The sequence below is a fragment of the Ambystoma mexicanum genome, chromosome 6q (assembly GCF_040938575.1).
Source record: "Ambystoma mexicanum isolate Mex_15411 chromosome 6q, UKY_AmexF1_1, whole genome shotgun sequence".
NCBI lineage: Eukaryota > Metazoa > Chordata > Amphibia > Caudata > Ambystomatidae > Ambystoma > Ambystoma mexicanum.
The window spans coordinates 1,116,678,169-1,116,697,717 of NC_090937.1; the positions used below are offsets into that span (position 1 = coordinate 1,116,678,169).

Genomic DNA, 19,549 nt, shown 5'->3' on the forward strand with positions numbered 1-19,549 from the left:
GATTTATGGCACAGCCGGTTCCCCGTATGTCTCCTTCTCCCATTTCCAGGGCAGGGCACAACTGTAAACATCTGTCTACTGGGCAAAAGAGAATGGCAGTTCAATCTCACTGCTGTCTTTGAACGCGAAGCTTATCCTGTGTCATGCGTTACTTATTCACTTCAAACTGTTCAGCGCGCCATTAAAACCATCTAAACGCTGCGCCTGAGGGTTGAACACTAAACAGTTTGGTACCACAGTGACCGGAGCTGGATCTTTGAAGAAACTGTGCATGTATTGTAAAAACACATTGCAAAATGTTGCGGCCATTGACCACAGTACTGAAATTGCCAGAATCAATGACCCTGTAGAAGGGTCAGATGGGGTACTGGGTGTCACTGCCTGTTGGATCAAAGGACAGTGGCTCAGAGCAGGCAGGCAGCACGTGCATGGTCGAGAAACCCAGGTCTAAAAGGATGACTTAAGAGACCATCCTGGAGTCATCCGATGATCATCAAACTACATTAGAAGTCATTCCCACATCATCAGAAGTCATCACGCTGTTAAAGTCATCAGCAAATGTCTCAGAATGGTGGGTGAGGAATTGGGGATGGGTTTAGGATGACTTGCTGATGATGCCAACATCATCCCTATTTTAGAAAACTCTTTGTTCCTGATGATTTTAGGATGACTTGCCGATTACGTCAAGAGCATCAACAGGTTTGCCCCAGATGATTCTGGGATGACCTGCTGATTACTTGAAGAGCATGTTAAGCCCTGATGATTTGGGGATAATTCTGGGATGACTTGCCGATTACTACAAGAGCATCACCATGAAACATGTTTATGTATCGCAAACTATTCTTAAAATTGGGCTTTTTTCGCTGCCGGCTGTCCCCGGGATAACCACAAGTTGGCGCCCCTGGTACTGGGTGCTGCACCGGGAAACATCCAAGATGTATTGAACATGTAAAACAAAACGTTTCATGAAGTAAAATATTTCCTGATATTTGTTCAGATTCAATATAGCCTGCATACGAAAGGAACACAATTGTAAAAAAAATAATACTTGTTACTATTTCAGTTCGTGCACACCATACTCATGTGTCCAGCAAATGGCAGCTTCTAAATACGTTCAGCACTATGACTATTAAAACACTATTTGAAATGCATACACAGCCAGTCTTACTGTTTTCGCTTGTGCAACATATAACCATTGTCCCCATTTGTACCCTGTACATCAAATTATATATATACTGGATAAGTGAACGAACTTGCTGTTGTTTGATGGGCTGATTTCCTGAAATGGCGTACGACCACAATATATATATATATATATATATATATATATATATATATATATCATGGCCTGCTGTAGCGGCCATGTAGTTATGGTTAAGTTGCTAAACCCATAGGAAATTAACCATAACGTCCCCTTAACAATGTTTTTTATTGAATGAATATATATATATATATATATATATATACACACACACACACACACACACAGCACTGTGTAATAAAAATGCGTATCCGGGACACACAGATCGTTGAAAACGTGTAACTGTCCTAATTTTATGTTTGCATTCTGGGACTTGTAGTCTTGCCGTTGTAATGGCGCTACAAATCCCGGAATACAAATAAAAAAATATATAGGCATTGCCCTGTAGGCCAGTCCAGGCCTGGCAGCATCCTGGCAATGTAGACATGGCTCTCTTCATATGAAATCGTGCAGGTCAGGGCATGGGACCATTGGTGGAGGGCTTTGCAGTTCCCTCACTGGGCTGTCTCCATGTAGCTTTCATCTCGGGTCAGGTTGCCTTGGCAGACCTGCTGGGCTGCAGGTGCTCCATTTTTAAAATGTAAACTGCTTTTCACTTTACCGAAACATGGGCCCAATTCTGAAGTCCATGTAAAATTGGAAAAGTATTGTTCCTTGGTGGAACAACTCTTTTCCTAAAAGCACCGTATTCTGTGACATTAAGAATGTGGGGGTACAGACATCAAAGCTTCCAGTGTCCCTAATATGGCCTGACAATGGCCATAGTGCCTCTGAGGAGTGCAGGACAGGCACTGCCTGGGGATTCTCCTTGCAGAGCGCGAAAAGGAGTTAAAATACGGTGCCTGTGAGGTATCGTTAACATCTATTGTGCAAGTCTTTCCTATGTAAGCTGCACATTTCCCAGATGGCTGTACCACTTTTCTGATTTACTGAAAGCATAAAGACACTTTTGTAAGTCAGAAATGGCAGAGTTTTGAGAAATGCTCAGAAATTAGAAAATGGCAGTTTTGAGAAATGTTCAAAGTGACACCTGAGAGAATTGTGTCTTTATTTAAAAGTTTTCAAGCTTCAGATTTTTTTTCCATTTATTTTGGATTTGGGGGATTTTTTCCAAGCAACGATTTGTTTGTCTTGGGCTGCAGGAGTTTTGGGGATTTTTTTACTGACTTCTTTCTCAGTAAAAACAAGCCACTAACACTACTTTTTATTTTAACTTAGTATATGTGTGTTTTCTCTATGTTTCTGAATTGTGCTGTTTCTTACTTTTGAAACCCACTCATGGCGTTTACATGTGCGCTTGCTTTTTTCGGTTAATTTGGGTGGGTCAGCTTGTTTTGGGCTTTTTTCGTACGGCGATGCAGCGCGTTTTTTCCTTCCACCTGGGAACACTGGACACCAGCTGAGCAATGGCGGACGAGATTCGAGCGTGGATCATGCTGCTGGGATCGAAACAAAGCCAGAATCATTGGGTAAGGAGCTGATGTACACGTTTTAGGCTTTATTTCAGAGTGAGCCTTTTGCATAGTGAGGAGTGTGTCTCTCGGGAGTCAGACAGGTTGTGTTGATTTATGAGGCAGACTCTGCCTTTGTAGTGCGCGCTCCCCACGTCCAGCGCCCCCATCCGCCTCCTTGGACCAGCGACGCCATTTCTCCGTGAGCCTCCAAGCAGGGAGCACTGTTGCAGACCCTTGGTGTATATCATATGTTCTCCTGCTAAAGGCCGGCACAGTGCGTGTATCTGCAGGACACCGGGATGGTTTCCTTCCCTGGATAACAGGCTGCTGGCACATTTCATTACTTTCACACGGCGCAGCTCTAACCTGCTTTACAAGTGATATTCAAGCAGGCTAGAGCTTTACAGGAGAACATATAATATACACACGTGTCTGCAACATTGTGCTCCATTGTTTTCATACGACTTCAATGATCCAGCGTCATATATGCCAGCTATGGCTTTTGGGAGTTTCAGTCCAAAACACATCAACGTACCATGCAGCTGCAATTGTACTCGGAGCTGGGATTGGGTGTATGTGTATCATAGGCAGTGTGGGAGGGAAGGGGTGCAGTGGGCGCGCCTAGACCTACTGCAATTGATTTACTGGCACAACTGCACTTTATCACAAAACCAGCTGAGTTTTCGAGAGGGGCCGTTGTATAGGACATGACTCATGGGTGGCACCTCAAAGAAAAGGAGCCTACAGTCGTAAATCCTACTTTGGAAGCTGTGCAGTTAGAGCAGCATCTGTGGGGTTCGATGGGGGGGGGGGGGCTAATTTAATGAATATGTTGACCCAACTGTGCATTTTGAAAGCTCACTGAGGCCACGACTGTATTCAAAACGACCACATCCCTTTCAATTTACCCGCATTTGGCTGTCCTCTAAGAAATTCATACAGATTAAGAAAGTTCGTGCATATGTAGCCCCTTTTTCCCCAGGTCTAACTTGGGAGCCTGCACTTGAATGGGACAATAAGTGGGGGGGGGGGGGGGGTGGTTTGGAAAGATAGCCACAAGGATAACCTGAGGCGTTTCACACAGTACACATTAGCTCTACATCGTGTGCCATCATCTGGGTGTAGTTGGTCACAGCTGTTTCACTGCATTCGGTGAAAGGCCGTTTTGCCAGGTTTTTTTGCTGCATTTTTGTTATGGGGTTTGGGGTAGGGGAAAATTAAGTAATTGTGGGTGTTGGGAGTGCGCCCCCATAGATAAATGGGGCAAAATGGGCAGGCGCCGTGGTGGTCCATCTCCCCTTGAATCATCTTTCCCTTCCCTGTTGATGCTCTACATTCATGACTGCCTCTCCCTTGCCAGATGCCTTAGAAATATTGCCTTCTGCTTTCCTTAGTGGGCTGAAAAGTAAATGTGGGCGGGGCGGTAGGCGCAGCAGGCGTGGCGGGAGGCTTGGCCCCACCCCTCAACCAAACACTATGCCCCATGGCGCTCAACCAAACACTATGCCCCATGGCTCCCCCACCCCTCAACCAAACACTATGCCCCACGGCCCCCCCCACCCCCAACCAAACACTATGCCGCATGACACCCACCCCTCAACCAAACACTATGCCCCATGCCACCAAGCATGCACCATGCATACATACTCATACAGACCCAAACCCCCCCACACCCAACTCGGCACACAAACTCACAAGCATACACCAATACACTATGCACCCATACAGACCCGAACTCCCCACCCCCCAACTCGGCACACAAACTCACAAGCATACACCAATACACTATGCACCCATACAGACTCGAACCCCCCCACCCCCCAACTCAGCACACAAACCCACAAGCATACACCAATACACTATGCACCCATACAGACCCGAACTCCCACCCCCAACTCAGCACACAAACTCACAAGCATACAGACCCCCAACTCACCATACAAACTCGCAAGCACATTCAGGCAGTCGCGACACACACTCCCCCTCCGCATCTCAACACACACTGAACTTGCACACAAACACATTCAGGCAGACCCGACACACACCCCACCGCTGCATCTCAACATACACTGAACTTGCACACAAACACATTCAGTCAGACCCGACACACACACCCCCTCCGCATCTCGACACACACTGCACTTGCACACAAACGCATTCAGTCAGACCCGACACACACCCCAACCCCGCATCTCAACATACACTGAACTTGCACACAAACACGTTCAGGCAGACGCGACACACACCCCAACCCCGCATCTCAACATACACTGGACTTGCACACAAAAACAAACATTCAGGCAGACCCGACACACACCCCACCCCCGGATCTCAACATACAAGCAGCACAAAGATCCAACAAACACACACGCTCGGAAGACAACAAAGACTTTCCTAATGGAGGGGGCCGATGCTGCTTGCCGGCCGCCCTCCATTAGGAAAGTCTTTGTTGCTGGCGGGCCGGACAAAACGGCATGGCTGGCCGCAACTGGCCCGCGGGCCTTATGTTATGCACCCATACTTTAGGGTATATCCTACTTTTTTCATCTTAACACTTCCAGACTTGTTCAGTTGCTTCGTTGAACTGCTTTGTGGCTGAAGGCAGACCTGGTTAAGACATTTTTTTTATCACAGCAGTAGTGGGTTTACAACTCCAATTAAGTAATTAACTCTTAGAATACTGCTTTGAAAATCACAGGCAGGCACTTTAAGCGCAGGCACTTTAAGCGCAAAGTCTGATAAGGCTTGATTAAAGTGAGCTCAAAGTTCCCATAAGGAGGTATTTTGGGAGGGGCAGGATCTGGGTGTAAATGGCCATAGGGATTAAAATGACCATGGGCAGTCAATATTTCGGCAAATAACCAAACGCCTACTGGCTTTGTGTGCCTAGGTGTTCACCATTTCAGAAGTTCAGGTAAGACTGGCACCTGCCCGAGACACTTCCATGGGTGGGTTCCTAACAAACTTCCTTACTTGCTGGGCTGTGTCTGGGTACCCATCTGGCTCCCTGCGCTGGTTCCGGGTCTTGGTAATTGTCATTAGAATGCATACTGTATTAAAATGTGTAATATTAATATTTGTGCTATTATTTCAGCATACTGGGACACAGTGGATTCCTGTCAGCAGGTAGCAGTTGAGCACTGCTTGGAACTGGCCGTTCAGTGGATATAGAGGAGGCGGACAGGAGCCACAGAAAAAGTTTTCCCGATACAAATCCCAACCCTGGTCCATCAACTGCATCAGAGGTAAGTGCCATTGGAGTTAACCAAAAGTTGGTTTGTGCCCTTATGAAATAAATAAATGCTTTTTCTCTATCCAAATACTATCGGTTGTAGGCTTCTGTGTCTCCACCCCAATCTCAAACCCTCCTCCCCAACATTCCTATGAAGCCATAGGGCTTCTAGACGACTGTGTCAGAGGGTGGGAAAAGGTAGCTCAAATACTGTGGCTCATGTATTAACCGGTTATTGTCCATCACTCATTATATGCCCACATGCAAACATATTGCTTTGTCCATTACTTATGACCAGTTAAGCTTCAAATGTCATAGTGGTGTCCTATGTTATTTTTTTAGATTGTTACAAAAGCAAGCACGCACATAGTTAAATTCCCATAGGTATATAATATCGGCATCAGTTGGCCCGGGAGCCAAATTTAGCTCCTGGTAAGCATGGTGTAAAGCTAACCAGGCTCTTCAAGGCTACAAACAGGGCTAAATAGCCCCCAGCTCCGCTCAATTTCAAACCCTGTGTATTTGTTTTGCTTGTATGGCTCCTTTACCAATGCACTGTCCATGGGGGAAACACGAGATTGGTAATTTCTTCACAATATACCAATTATGGAAAGAAGATAAACGGAGAGCCACTTCCTGGGGAAGTGACACTAATCTATATTAAATTCTAAGGAATTGCCATGGTTTCAACCAGATTTACAGCTTTGAGAAATGTAGTAATTCGAATTACGAAAGCACATTAGAGGGTGTACAGTGAAAATTGCCTATGCTTTATTTCTCACAGCCATGTGTCAACCAAAAAGTACTTTGCTTGCTCTTTTCAAACTTTTTACACAAATCTTTTTTGCGTTTCAGAATGTATCCATGTTAAAGCCAGGGAAATGGGCTTTCCAGTACTCTCTGCATCCGAGTGCAGAAAAGCCCTCCAACACAAAATTGGGAACTACCGGATGAAGAAGGAGCCAAACCTCGTCTTTTCTACACAAGTGTAGTTCCACATTCCCTTGCTCTTTTGCCTCGTCCTGGATACTAGTGTGACTCCCTGGACTGGTTCTCTTTCCCCTCTCAACCTTGCTCCCTGGGCTGGTCCCCACCGGACCCGCTTGCTCCCTAGGCTGGGCCTGTATACTCGTGTGACACCCCTGGACTGGTTCCGTGTCCCCTATCACCCTTGCTCCCTGGGCTGGACCGAATCTGACTGGTTCTGGGTCCCCTCTCACCCTTTATTTTTAAATTGTGAAGCACCCGTGTTTGGGATTGCTACAGTTGTGTTTTTGTGCTATGTACACAGTGTCCGATTGAACCTCTGCCTCTTTTTAATAAATATAGTCGGGGAAAAAAAAACGTGTCGCTTCTTTTTAAATATAGTTTATATGCCATTACATGGTCTTGACTTTCATGGCCATTTTACCTAAATGACTGTGACCTAATTAGTCATCACTATTGTTCTAAAGGCAATTCAAAATGCAACTCTCTGAAATGGGCAGCAATTAAGCCACAGTGACGCTTTTAAAGCCCAATTCAACAAGGTGCACCAAATGTGTTTTTAAGCATTTCTTTTCAGGATTATAGTAAACATTATTTTTGTTAAAACTCCTAAATTTATTTCCAGCTCATAAACCGAAACAATGCCTATATTGTTAAAGAATATTTTTGGGATTGCTTTGTTGTTTTGATTTGTAAAGTATTATTTGGTGACTACATTAATTGCTTTTGGATTTCAAAAGGTTTATTTGGGGATTGCATTGCATTGCTTTTGGATCTCTACGAGGGTACATTTAGCCAAAAGGAAGCCAGATGTAATCCGTTGCTTTTGTATTTATTTAGGGATGGCACTGCTTTAGGATTTTTATAGGATTGTTTGGGGATTGCATTGTTTTGGGATTTTTGCTGGATTGTTTGGGGATTGGATTCTTTTTGGATTTTTAGTGGATTGTTTGGGGATTGGATTGTTTTTGGATTTTTAGTGGATTGTTTGGGGATTGGATTGTTTTTGGATTTTTAGTGGATTGTTTGGGGATTGGATTGTTTTTGGATTTTTAGTGGATTGTTTGGGGATTGGATTGTTTTTGGATTTTTAGTGGATTGTTTGGGGATTGGATTGTTTTTGGATTTTTAGTGGATTGGATTGCTTGGATTGTTTTGGGATTGCATTCCACTGAGGATTGCTAATTAACATATTTCAGGGTGCATGAAGCCAAAAAGAAGCCAAAAGCAATCCTCTCAGTACAATGGGAGTTTCTGGAGTTAAATAGGATTTAAAGAGGATTTAAATGTTTGGGAAAATCCAGTAGCAATCCACTTTCAATCCAGATTTTTTTGGTAGGGTATCTCTTCATGTACTCGGAGTCCATGCTTCGGGGAGACACCGCACTCTTCCCCCAGCCGTGCACCTATTCTTGTACTTTTCTGTGGATAGTGTACACAGAGAGCTTATGTCATGTACTCTGACATGCATCCACTGGCAGTAAAGATGTCCACACGAAGACATGATATGATATATGATATCATAGGTTATTTATAACACGCTTAATTAGGGTGACCAGATTTTAAAAGTTAAAAAACTAACATAAAACTAGGACTAGCTCTTGAAAGTGGCTGTCAAGGCACTACACTTCAGTAGTGTTTGGAGAAGGGGGTTTAAGTGTTACTGTTCAAAGAAACAGATGTTATAATGAATTCAGCACAAACTAACACTATCTTAAGTTGTAAAATGCAGCATTTCTTCTATGCGAGATTATGCCTGCCTGCCTGCCTGCCAGCTGTAAAAACCTACTACAAAAAACTGGGACCACTGCAATTTCCAATGGGAACATGATCTTGAGAAAGGGGGACAGACAACCAAATACTGGGACAGTCCCGGCAAAACTGGGACGTTTGGTTACCCTACGCTTAATACCCAGAGGTTTCTAAGCGCTGCCCCAGGGATCGCTCCCTGTCGTCTTGTTTCCAAGGCGAGCACGTTGCCCCTGAGCTATCCTCCCGAGAAACATAAACGAGGACAACAATCCACAGAGCAAAACTGAAAACCAAAATAGGGTCTTCATCCTCTGTAAGCTGCATTTTACATTCGAACCCAATAGAATGTGCTAATATTTTGGTTCTGTTTAATTCTGTTACTCGTTATCGGCAATTAGTTTATTTATTTTCTAGTTGCTTTGCCAATTTAGCAAGAAGACTAATGACATGTATTAGCAAAGGGTTCATATAGTTATAATGTTTCCAATAAGGGAGCCAGGTGTAATTGGATTTCTGAAAAGCACACTGTGATCAAGAGGGGACTAGATCCCGCTGACTGCACTGGAGCACAAGGAGTCGAGTGCAGAATATAAAACAGCCTGATCTCCACTTTTCTCTTAAACCCCAATATGTTTTTGTGCCTTCGTCTCAGAAGAAGAGAACTGCACACGTGAGGGCGTTCCATGGGCTACCTTCTCTTTCTCCTTTTCCAAGGGTTTTGCAGTTGAAGTGTGGTATCTGATACTTCCAGACAGATGGGGACCTGAATTCCCCGGTGTGAACCTAAGTGGCATGGCTTTTCTAATCTACGAAGGTGCTTTGTCCTTTAGGCTTCTGTGAATCAATCAGTGAGTTCAGATGGGGGAATGGTTTTGATTAGTGTTTTTATTTCTGTGCCAGCCGTGTTAATGAACATGCTGCGCAGGCGTGGGGAGGTTTCTTCACCCGCAGCATCAATAAAATTGTTGAAATCCTCAAGCCATTCCACCCACCTTGCGCCTTTATCAGCCTGGGGGGTCATGGAGAAAGGGGGGGGCATGCGCCATGCTGTTGCAGTTGACCTCGTGGCTGGTGCAGTTGGTGGTGTGCTTTGGCCTGCCTGATCGGCTGACGTACTCATTTTGGCTTTGGGTCAAACCTGGTAGTCTTTGGGGTGTATACCATGTGGTCTCTTTGTGTAGGTGGTGCTTTGTGCCTTTGACTGTACTTGTACTGCGCAAGCGAGCGGGCTTCATGTTGTGGTATCTGCTACGTGACCCTCCTGTAGGGGCGTTGGTTCGGATGACTGTCTGGATGCTGTCTGGGTGAGCGTCTTCCCAGCGTGGCAAGGTGGCCTTGTGTGTCTTCAGATTGAGTGTGCAGCGGTACCGTGCATCCCGTTTGACGTTCGCGCTCTTTTGAATTTTTTTTTCTTGTTGCTGCCCTCTGCAGATGGTGGGGGCAGCAGGATCACACAGCCGTTGTCGGGTGGCTGAGGGAGGTGCTGCAGCGGTAGCTGGAGTGCGGAATGCTGGAGGATGGGTCAGGGGGGCCGCTTGGCAGTGCGGTTGTTGTTACATGACAGTGTTTGTCGGCAGGGCTACAGCTGGATGGTGGCATTCGACTGCTCTGGAGGCTGGGATTGGAGCTGGGTGGCGGCCTTCAGCTGCTCTGGAAGCTGTGGAGGAGGACCGCGAGGCAGTGGGATCGCTGCTTCCCTGCGGGCAGCCGTGTGCTGGGATCACCGACGCGCAGGGAGGACCGCGAGACAGTGGGATCACTGCCTCTCTGCGGGGAAGCCGCGTGGTGGGATCACTGATGCGCCGTAAGGAGGACCGCTGGGTTGTACTGTCCTTGTCGCCAGTTGTTAACGGGGATTCCGCTCCAAATAACACACGGAGACCAGCGGGTACAAATAACATCTTCTTTATTCTGAATCTCCAACGTAACTAACTCCTCCTCCCTTAATCCCTCACATCCCCCAAGTCCCCACGTCACTTCCCATGTGACGTTCAGTTGTGCTCCAGTCTGCCTTAAAGGGGCAGACTACTGTAACAGTGAGCTTGTGCCAGCGATTAGCCACTGCAATTACCCTAGTGTGTGCAGCTTTTAGCAGCTCCGGCTGCTACTCTAGGAGTCATGTTCAGAGGTCCTTGGAGGCCATTATCAGTGTCAGGTGCATATTAGTTGTCATGGCATTAGAGTTGTCCTGTTTGGGCCCCGCTCTGGCACCCACAGTGATTTGAGGTGGTTACTGAGTGGGCCAGAGCTCCCTAAATCAGCAAATGACGTCAGTGATGTACTTGGTGACTTTTTTTTTTGTCTGTGGAAATCTCTTTATTGTATTTCATAAAAAGTAACAATAACTCAAAAAGGAGCAATAACACAGCAGCACAAGATTACACCATTTCCCTTTTTCTAAGTAGCAGAACGTTTCCAAGGCTTGGTAGGTGCACCCGTAAGCTTCCTTCCACCTCAGGCATGATCTCTCCAGCCCAGTACAGACCATCCCAGGCAAACTGTGTGCCTCATGGTCATCTCCATCCTGGAGACATGCTGATCTCGAATTCAGATGGTTCTTCTAGGATCCCCATGTGTCCCTTGGCCTGGCATTCGCCGCCACTGTGGCACGGTAAGCAGCCTCCACATCATAGTTTCACGCTCTGTCTCGCAATTCTCCTGTTTAGGCGGCGGCTCGCTCCCCCACCTCATTGCCGCTCGTCTTTTAGCCAGCAGTAGTAACAACCCTATTAACCTTCTCAAGTGTCCCGGGGCATTCCTCATGTAACCCAGTAATGCCACCCTGGTAGAGGCCTCAAGTGGTTCACCCATAGTTTCTTATGAAGTTTGATCAATCTCAGTCCAGTACTTTGCCACCGGGGCACACTCCCAGGCCAGATGCAAAAAGGTGGCCTGCTCCTGCCCACATCTTCCAGCGCTTTCCGACCTATCTGAGTAAAATGTATGAAGCGCTATTGGTGCATAGTAGGTTTGATGCAAGCATTTAAAATGAAGGAGGTTATTTTAAAAGAAAGCTTATTGGTTTGTATACAGGTTTGTATACAACAAAATCTCCATATTTCATCTGGGATGGCATGGCCCAGCGTTTTTTCCCCATCTTTGACCAGCTTCCTGCGACCAACCCGTAGTTTTCTTTATAAATTCAGAGTATATACATGAGGTCAGCTTCCGCTTTGATAATTGAATGTAAGAGTTGTGTTGTTTGTGGTTGAACTGGGAAGGAATCAATAAGTCCCCTAAACACGTACGGGCTCTAAAGTAAAGGAACATATCCAGCGCCCAAACATTTCCAAGCTCCTTCAATTTTTCGAGTGAGAGGAACTGCCCAACTGGAAAAATTTCTCATAAATTGGTACGCCCTCATTTCCCCATACTCTGTATATAAGCCTTTTCACTGGTTAGTGCCACCCCCGGTATATGATTGATGGGAAGCAGAGGTGAGTAGGGAGGCAATTCCCCCATTCTTGATGCTATTTTTACCCAGGCCATACACATGCATTCCAGCACATTCCTACCTTTGGCAGGCCACGCTGGATCTGCAAACACCGCCGCTCTCAATAGTGAGGCCTGCTCTATCTGGATATGCGGTCTATCTGGACGTGGGGAGTACCAGTGTTACAAGTACTGGGCCTGTGCCGCAAGGTCTATCAGCCCATCCTTGCCGTTTGCCTGCCCATCGGAAGCCAGAGATTGCACTCTTCAATCTCTTAAAGAAGGCCCTGGTCAGCACCAACGGCACAGTGAGAAAGAAGTATAAAAATCGAGGCAGCAGCACCATTTCATCTAGAGATATTCTACTGTATAGCGAGAGCTGGTAGCCTCATCCATCACTCCACTGTTTCTTCCGCCCATTACAATACCCTACCATAGATTTCCGTTCACAATACATCGAGATTGTTTGCTGAGTCCACCCCCAGGTATCTCGTAGTGCCAGTGTGGCTTTGGAATCCCAGTACATCTGCGGATTTCACCATGCTCTCCGTGAGTGAGAACACGAATGACATCTCAGCATTAATTTTAAGGCCGGAGTAACGGTCGAAGTCCACCTCTTCCGCCATAATGGGCGCTACGTTAGCATCAGGATACTTAACGTAGAGGATCATATTGTCTGCATATAAAGACACCACTAACTTGTGCGTTATAGTTGTATTCCCCTCTGCAAATGGTGGACCCAGAGAAGCTCAGCTAGGGATTCTATCCCAATTGTGAATAGCAGGGGGTACAATGGGCACCCCTGCCTAGTATCCCTGCTCAGTAAAATGGGGTTGGAAAGTTGTCCATTGACAAGGAGCCTTGCTGTAGGCTGAGTATACAACAGAGAAACCAAAGAGCTGACAGCTGTCCCCACTCCCATCTTCTTGAGCACGGCAACAAGAAGTGCCACAATATGGAGTCGAAGGTCTTTTCTGCGTCAAGCAGGGCCGCCCCCCATTTTACAGGTCACGTTGGTTTTCGCTGCTGGATTCCGGAGAAAAGCCAGGATTTTAAACATGGTGTAACGTGAGCGGCCCACTTGGTTGGCTCTCTCCCCTTGGTAACTTCTAACTGTAGTGGAAATCCGATGATCAACTCGATTTTTGGGTGTGGTTAGTTGGGTAAATCTTTACTAGCAGCACCTCGTTTTCTTCCGTTAACATAATGTCCCCAAAATGGATTGTTTTACCAAGATAATCAGCAATAGTTTTATCCCAAAGAACATTTTATTTTCCCACACAATCTGAGAATTAAATGTCCACCAAAATTGAAGTCTGGCCAAAAATAGTACCATTGATTGCCTTTAATAACCATTCTGTGCACCCCCATTAGGGATAGCCTTTAACTCAAAAGTGGCCCTACAATGTTGTTTTCAAAGTACCCCCATATTACACCATGCAAGCAAGCTCAAATTGGTCCAAATAGTGAATTTTTGAAGGACAGTTGTCCAAACAGAAGGATGAAAAAGTAGTATAACAGAACCATAACTTGCCATAAGATTTGTAAGTCTGAGGAGTACGATACTGGAAGCTTTTTAACAAATAGGGAAGTGAGGAATGAAGAGAGATAAAAGGAAGGGACTGGCTGTATGAGACACAGGTAATAGAAAAGAAGCCCATGATGCAGAGGCCCACTGGGTAAACTCCATAGTACTCCCTAGGCCAGTCCACCACTGACTCCTATCCCCTGCTCCTCCCCTCCTCATCCCAGGTCCTCTGCTACCCATGCACCTGACTTTTAACCCGTGGGTGCTCCACGATAATACATGCCTCAATCCCTTACTGTCAAACTGAGACTATGCCAGAAATATGCAAATCAGGATGCATTGAGACTGTCAAATTGTGAATATACTCTAATTTGCAACTATGAGTATACTGGGATCGTGAAAACCAGAAAATATACTCGTATTTCAAAACCAGGAATATACCGTCAGTGACTGTCAAGTTCAGACTGGACAGGTGTCAGTGGATAAGCTCAGCAAAGTCACATGTGGGCATTATACTTCTCTAGCATGGATCATTATAAAAAGGGGCTCTGTCTAGCAGACCTCACTTTTGGAGACGGAGCTACCCACATCATTTTATTAATAAAAAAAGAATGCTCTGGATATTTCACCATCACAGATGGCATTCTACAACAGATGCACACGCAGGATGTGTCCAACTGCAGCTTGCTCTCCATGATATTTGGTGATTATTTAGGAATTTTCAGTACATTCTACTAGGGTGCCAAACCAGATGTATGCTGGGATTGTGAAAACTATGACTATACTGGAGCTGTGCAGACTGGGAAGTGACTTGGATTATAAATGTGAATAAACTGTGTTGTGCCAGATTGAGAATCTGCCACTCTGATTTTATAATTGGCAATATACTGGGATTTTGCAAACTGTGAGGATATTGCAATGGCCATCAGTACAATATGTTATTTAGGAAGTGAAAAAACTTCGAATGCATTGTTCTTTGCAAACTGAGACTAAGCTGGGATTGAATAACTGAAGTAAACTAGGTTTCTCAAACGGTTACTTTTCTGGTATTGTCAGTCTAGATGTACACTGTATTGTGCTGGGATTCCAGTGAGATTGTATAATTGGGAGTAAACTTAAATTGGGCAAACTGGAATGCCAACCTGGGGGTATACTGGAATGATGCCAAGTTCTTCAGTGCCACGAGAAGGTGTAAAAGGCAAAGGCGCTGTATACAAATCCCACATAGCATGACATAACCTGAGATTGCCAGTCTGGGAATATAATGTGTGGCAAACCAGAAGGACTCAGACCAGAGGACATGTTATACAAGGGGGTTCCCTCCCTAACAAACTATACTGAGGTGCTCGTCAATTGTCAAAATAACAAAAACGGTCCTCTGTCTAAACCAAGGGTCTCTAAACTACCCCTAACACTTAAACACATCAAAGAAAAGCCAGGCAGAGAGTGTACGTTCCGAGTCGTTGGATACAATGCTTAACTGTAGAAAACAATTCTCCCTGGTTTAAACAGTTCTTGTCTGTCTTGTGTGGTGGGTCAGAAGAAATGTGCTGACTATTATGTGACATGTTTCAGGATGGTTTATTAAAGTAAGAATTAGAAGGGTGATTCCTACCTATCTTACTAACCGAGGTGCTCGTCAGTCATTTGTGGAATTCCAAATAATGACCTCAGGTGTCCAAGACTACCCTCACTGATCCTATCACTATGAAAGCTAAGAGGGTGGCCTACCGCTCCTTAGGACACCTTCTAGTATTAGTCCATTCATTAATATGGGATCCTTGAATATTCCCTCGTGACTTTTTTGATCATTATCTTCAATTCTTCATTGGAGCTGGAGAACATTCTTCTTTCTTTAAGACTTTCCTTTATGGCTTTCTTAACACATGCACCCCCTTGTTCTACGATTCCCTAGTGGTTTGAACTCTTTTCCCTTCTCCCAGGAAATTACTATCATTGGTTTTTCTCTCACTTGATTCTGGTTTTTAATAGCTTGTTCTTTCTTATAATTGGACTTTGGGGGTCATTATGAGTTTGCTGGTATCCTGGCGGTGTTACCGCCAAGATACCGGCAAACGGTACTACCATTACCAGCACCTTGTCCGGTGGAATTTCCACTGTATTCTGAGTGTCGGTAATCATAGTAAATCCCAATTCCATGTAGTCCCATAGGACTTGTACTTTGCCAGTGCTGTAACGTGGCGATAAAAGGACTTACAAGCCCATTATTACTTCACTGGCAAACGCATAATGACACCCTTTATATTGTTTTGTTTCAAGCTTTGCTCGCCTGGAATCTCGGGTTGCTTCTACGCCACAGCTCTGGCATTCTGCTTTCAGCAGATGAGCGAGTTCAAGACTCGCAGGCTCTCTGGCTCCACCTTCCTGAGGTGTTGTGTGACTCGGGACCCCCCTAGGCCCATGTCAGCTTTTATCCCTCTCTTCTCTCTCTCTGTGGATCGTCGAAGCTACGTTAATCAATGCACACATTTCAGTAGATTGGACATTACTCTTTAAGGTGACATATTGATTTTCAGTAACATAATGGCACCTCTGTAGAGTTTTATCGTCCCAGTTTTGCTTTAGAAGGATTTCAGATAGTTGAGAGAATCCCTTGCAGGCCACCATGTGTACAGGTTCAGGGAGTTCCTCACGGGAACTGCAGTCCTTGTCCCTAAAGGAGGAGTCTCTCCCAGTGAGATCCCACTTGCCTCTATCCCTAGGGAGGGTACTGCTGAGCAGGCTCGCCTCCCTAGACTCACAGGGGTGGTTCCTCACTGGGGAGAAGGGACGAATTCCCACAATTCATCACAATTGTCAAAGTTCCTAAAGTCTCTCGTGTGCAAAATAAAGTCTCAAGTTCTTGAAAAGATCAAGTGTCCAGATTGTTGTAGGTGGAGGGATACCACCTTAATCCCTCTGCACATCTTGGGTGGGTTTCCCCTGTGATGAATCTAGTGAGATCATCGCTAGAACCTAGGTATGGGCCTCCTCTCATTTGGCCAGGGGAAGGCAGCCCCTACCAGATTCTGACCCTGGGGGTGGTATCATGTGGGAGGATCACATGGGAGGGGACTCATGCCAGGGGGAAGTGGTGACCTCCTTACCTTATGATTCCCCTACATTTCCTAGAATTATGATGACCGATTATAAAATAGAGCCAACTAATCGTACACAATCGCCTATGGACTTCAGTACCCATAATGCTTATGGTACTGGGACAAGGAAGAAGGACTCAGAGGCAATAATGATTCAAAATTATGGTTGTCAAAAGGTGCAGCCTAGTTGTTACAGACCAAGGCACCTGAGTGGGAAATTTAAATCCCAAATTGAGGCACAGCTGAAGGAAGGAGGTGAAGGAGAGGAAGAATGCAAAGGAGCTTTTGAAGGCCGTGCAGAAGACATAGCTGTGGAAGCGGAGTCTGTCCGATGTTCAAGAGCAGCCACAGAGAGAAGATCGCCAGTGAACTTCATCATGACGGGTGAAGGCGAGCAGAAGTGCAGACTACGCGCATTGGGAAGTGGTGTGTCAAGAAGAAGCCCAGCTGATGAGGAGACGTGCTCCCAATTCAGCACACAGCGTGTCGGTGAAGCTGCAGAAGATCATCAGAGCAGTCAGAGCTCCAGAATACAGACACGCGACTTACTGAGGGTAGGTGGAAGCAGGAGAGAGAGAGTGCAGGATGCTGGAGGTCCGCTGCAATGCCTGAACGTGATAGGGAGCTGCCGAAGAAAGCCGGTGAGCTGGCTAACTGCCAATGCTGTTATATTGATTTCCAGCCTTTAGCAGTACTGGCGTTCTCCAGTTTTTAGTATTTGTAATGGAAGGTGAGCTGCAACCCACCAATGCTGACCTGGGGTGCTCTGCACAAGAAAGTAAGCAAAACCTAAAAACTTTGAAAACTGAACATTTAAAACAACAGAGCAGAAGACACCCATTGTGGAAAGCTTATACTCAGCATTCCCAACATTCAAGAGGCTGTGAGAAAAACACGATAAACCAACAAAGGCATTAATGCCATTTTAGGAGATATACATTGGGTAAAGTTTATATCCTACATTACCAACAGCCTAAAGACTGTGAAACCATGCAGAGGCCACAAGAGCGCATCTCTCCCTTTTTGGGATATCAGCTGGGGAAACTTGTGACTCAAACTGCCAACAGTCAAGAGAACATAAAGAAAGACAGTTATTGTTCAGTCCTCCTTTCACGAGAGATTGGTGTGGAGAATCTTGGAATCAATATTGCCATATAGTTTGAATGTAGTTGTAGTAGTTTTCTAGCTGGCAGATGAGTATGCCAGAAAATGGATTATAGTAGTTAGTCCTGGCAGGCGAGTAGACCAGGAAAGTAGAAGATGGTTTGATGACACATATTTGTGGCAAAGAGGTGTGGTGGAAACACCTTTGTTGAATCAAAGAACCTATTTACCTTATAATTTGTTTGACAAGCTGTGGCATCACCAAGAGAACTTGAAGTGATATCCTGACAAAAGTAGCTAATTTGAAGAAGGTGTTATATGCTTATAATTGTCGAAAATGTTTCATAGAATAATTACTCTGGTTTTGAAGTTGTGCTTTGAAAGAAAGACATTTACTTTTGGATCAATCATTTGTGGAAAATACATTTGCTGTGTAACAGGGAAGACACAGTGGTTGGAAGATACTTTTTGTCTCATTTTGAATTGAACCTTGTTGAATCAGAACTGTGCTCAAAGTATTCCTGAATTCATCCAGGGCAAGGGAGCCCAACCCTGGTCACAAGGAGTATTTTCAAAACCCTTTAAGTTGGAACTGATAAACTGTTTTGTTGAACTAAAATTAGCCATACATTCCCTGTACAATTTTGTTGTATATATGTGATGGTCAGAGACGTTTTGGACACTTGCCATTTTTCTTTAGTTTTAGTTTGCTAGGCAGGGACCTCCTTGTTAGAAAATGGAAAGACAGGTGTTTATCCCACCCTTTTTCATTTAATAAATGGAAAACCTTGAGAAACTTTATCTTTGTGTCCAACTCGCATTTCTGACTCCTTACATAAGGTGTAAGAGGTGAGATCAGTCTCAACTTAAGTTTACTCCCAATTATACAATCTCACTGGAATGCCAGCACAATACAGTGGCAAACGCATAATGACACCCTTTATATCGTTTTGTTTCAAGCTTAACCTCCTTTCAAGGTTAATAATGGGATGAGTTGGCTGTGCGATATGATGATTCTCCCGTTGATGCCACCCATGACTCCCATACTCCGGTTACCTTCTTCTCTGATGGGGTACGTCTTCCGGAGTTGGCTTCATTAGAATCCTTCTCGCTTGGCTTTGGTCGCCGGTGCCATTTCTGCATTCATGTCTGCTTTCCCGTGGAGTCTCATCCCCAGCTGGCCTCTTGTCTCTTCCCAGCTCACTGGTGCTCAGATGCAATTCCAGGCACCCTGTTGCTTCCCATATGTGATGGTATCAGCAAAGTTCGCCAAACCAACGGTCCACCACAGGTTCTCGACTGTAATTTTGCTACCTCCCATTCCTGGGCTTTTGCTTGCCTGGAATCTCGGGTTGCTTCTACGCCACAGCTCTGGCATTCTGCTTTCAGCAGATGAGTGAGTTCAAGACTCGCAGGCTCTCAGGCTCCAGCTTCCTGAGGTGTTGTGTGACTCGGGATTCCCCAGGCCGATGTCAGGTTTCCTCCCTCTCTTCTCTCTCTCTGTGGATCGTCGAAGCTACGTTAATCAATGCACACATTTCAGTAGATTGGTCATTACTCTTTAAGGTGACATATTGCTTTTCAGTAACATAATGGCATCTCTGTAGAGTTTCATCGTCCCAGTTTTGCTTCAGAAGGATTTCAGATAGTTGAGAGCATCCCTTGCAGGCCACCATGTGTACAGGTTCAGGGAGTTCCTCA

The 19,549-nt window shown here is 45.3% G+C and overlaps 1 protein-coding gene and 1 long non-coding RNA gene across 5 annotated transcripts in view; both read left to right on the forward strand.

The window, feature by feature from the left end:
* The window catches only part of TEC (tec protein tyrosine kinase), an 837,667-nt gene that overhangs the window by 293,842 nt on the left and 524,276 nt on the right, over positions 1 to 19,549 (forward strand). The gene's annotated exons all lie outside the window — the stretch shown is intronic.
* LOC138516513 (uncharacterized) lies at positions 2,597 to 7,291 on the forward strand. The gene is made up of 3 exons (XR_011282281.1): positions 2,597 to 2,730; positions 5,810 to 5,960; positions 6,803 to 7,291. It is a non-coding gene; the product is annotated as an uncharacterized lncRNA (long non-coding RNA).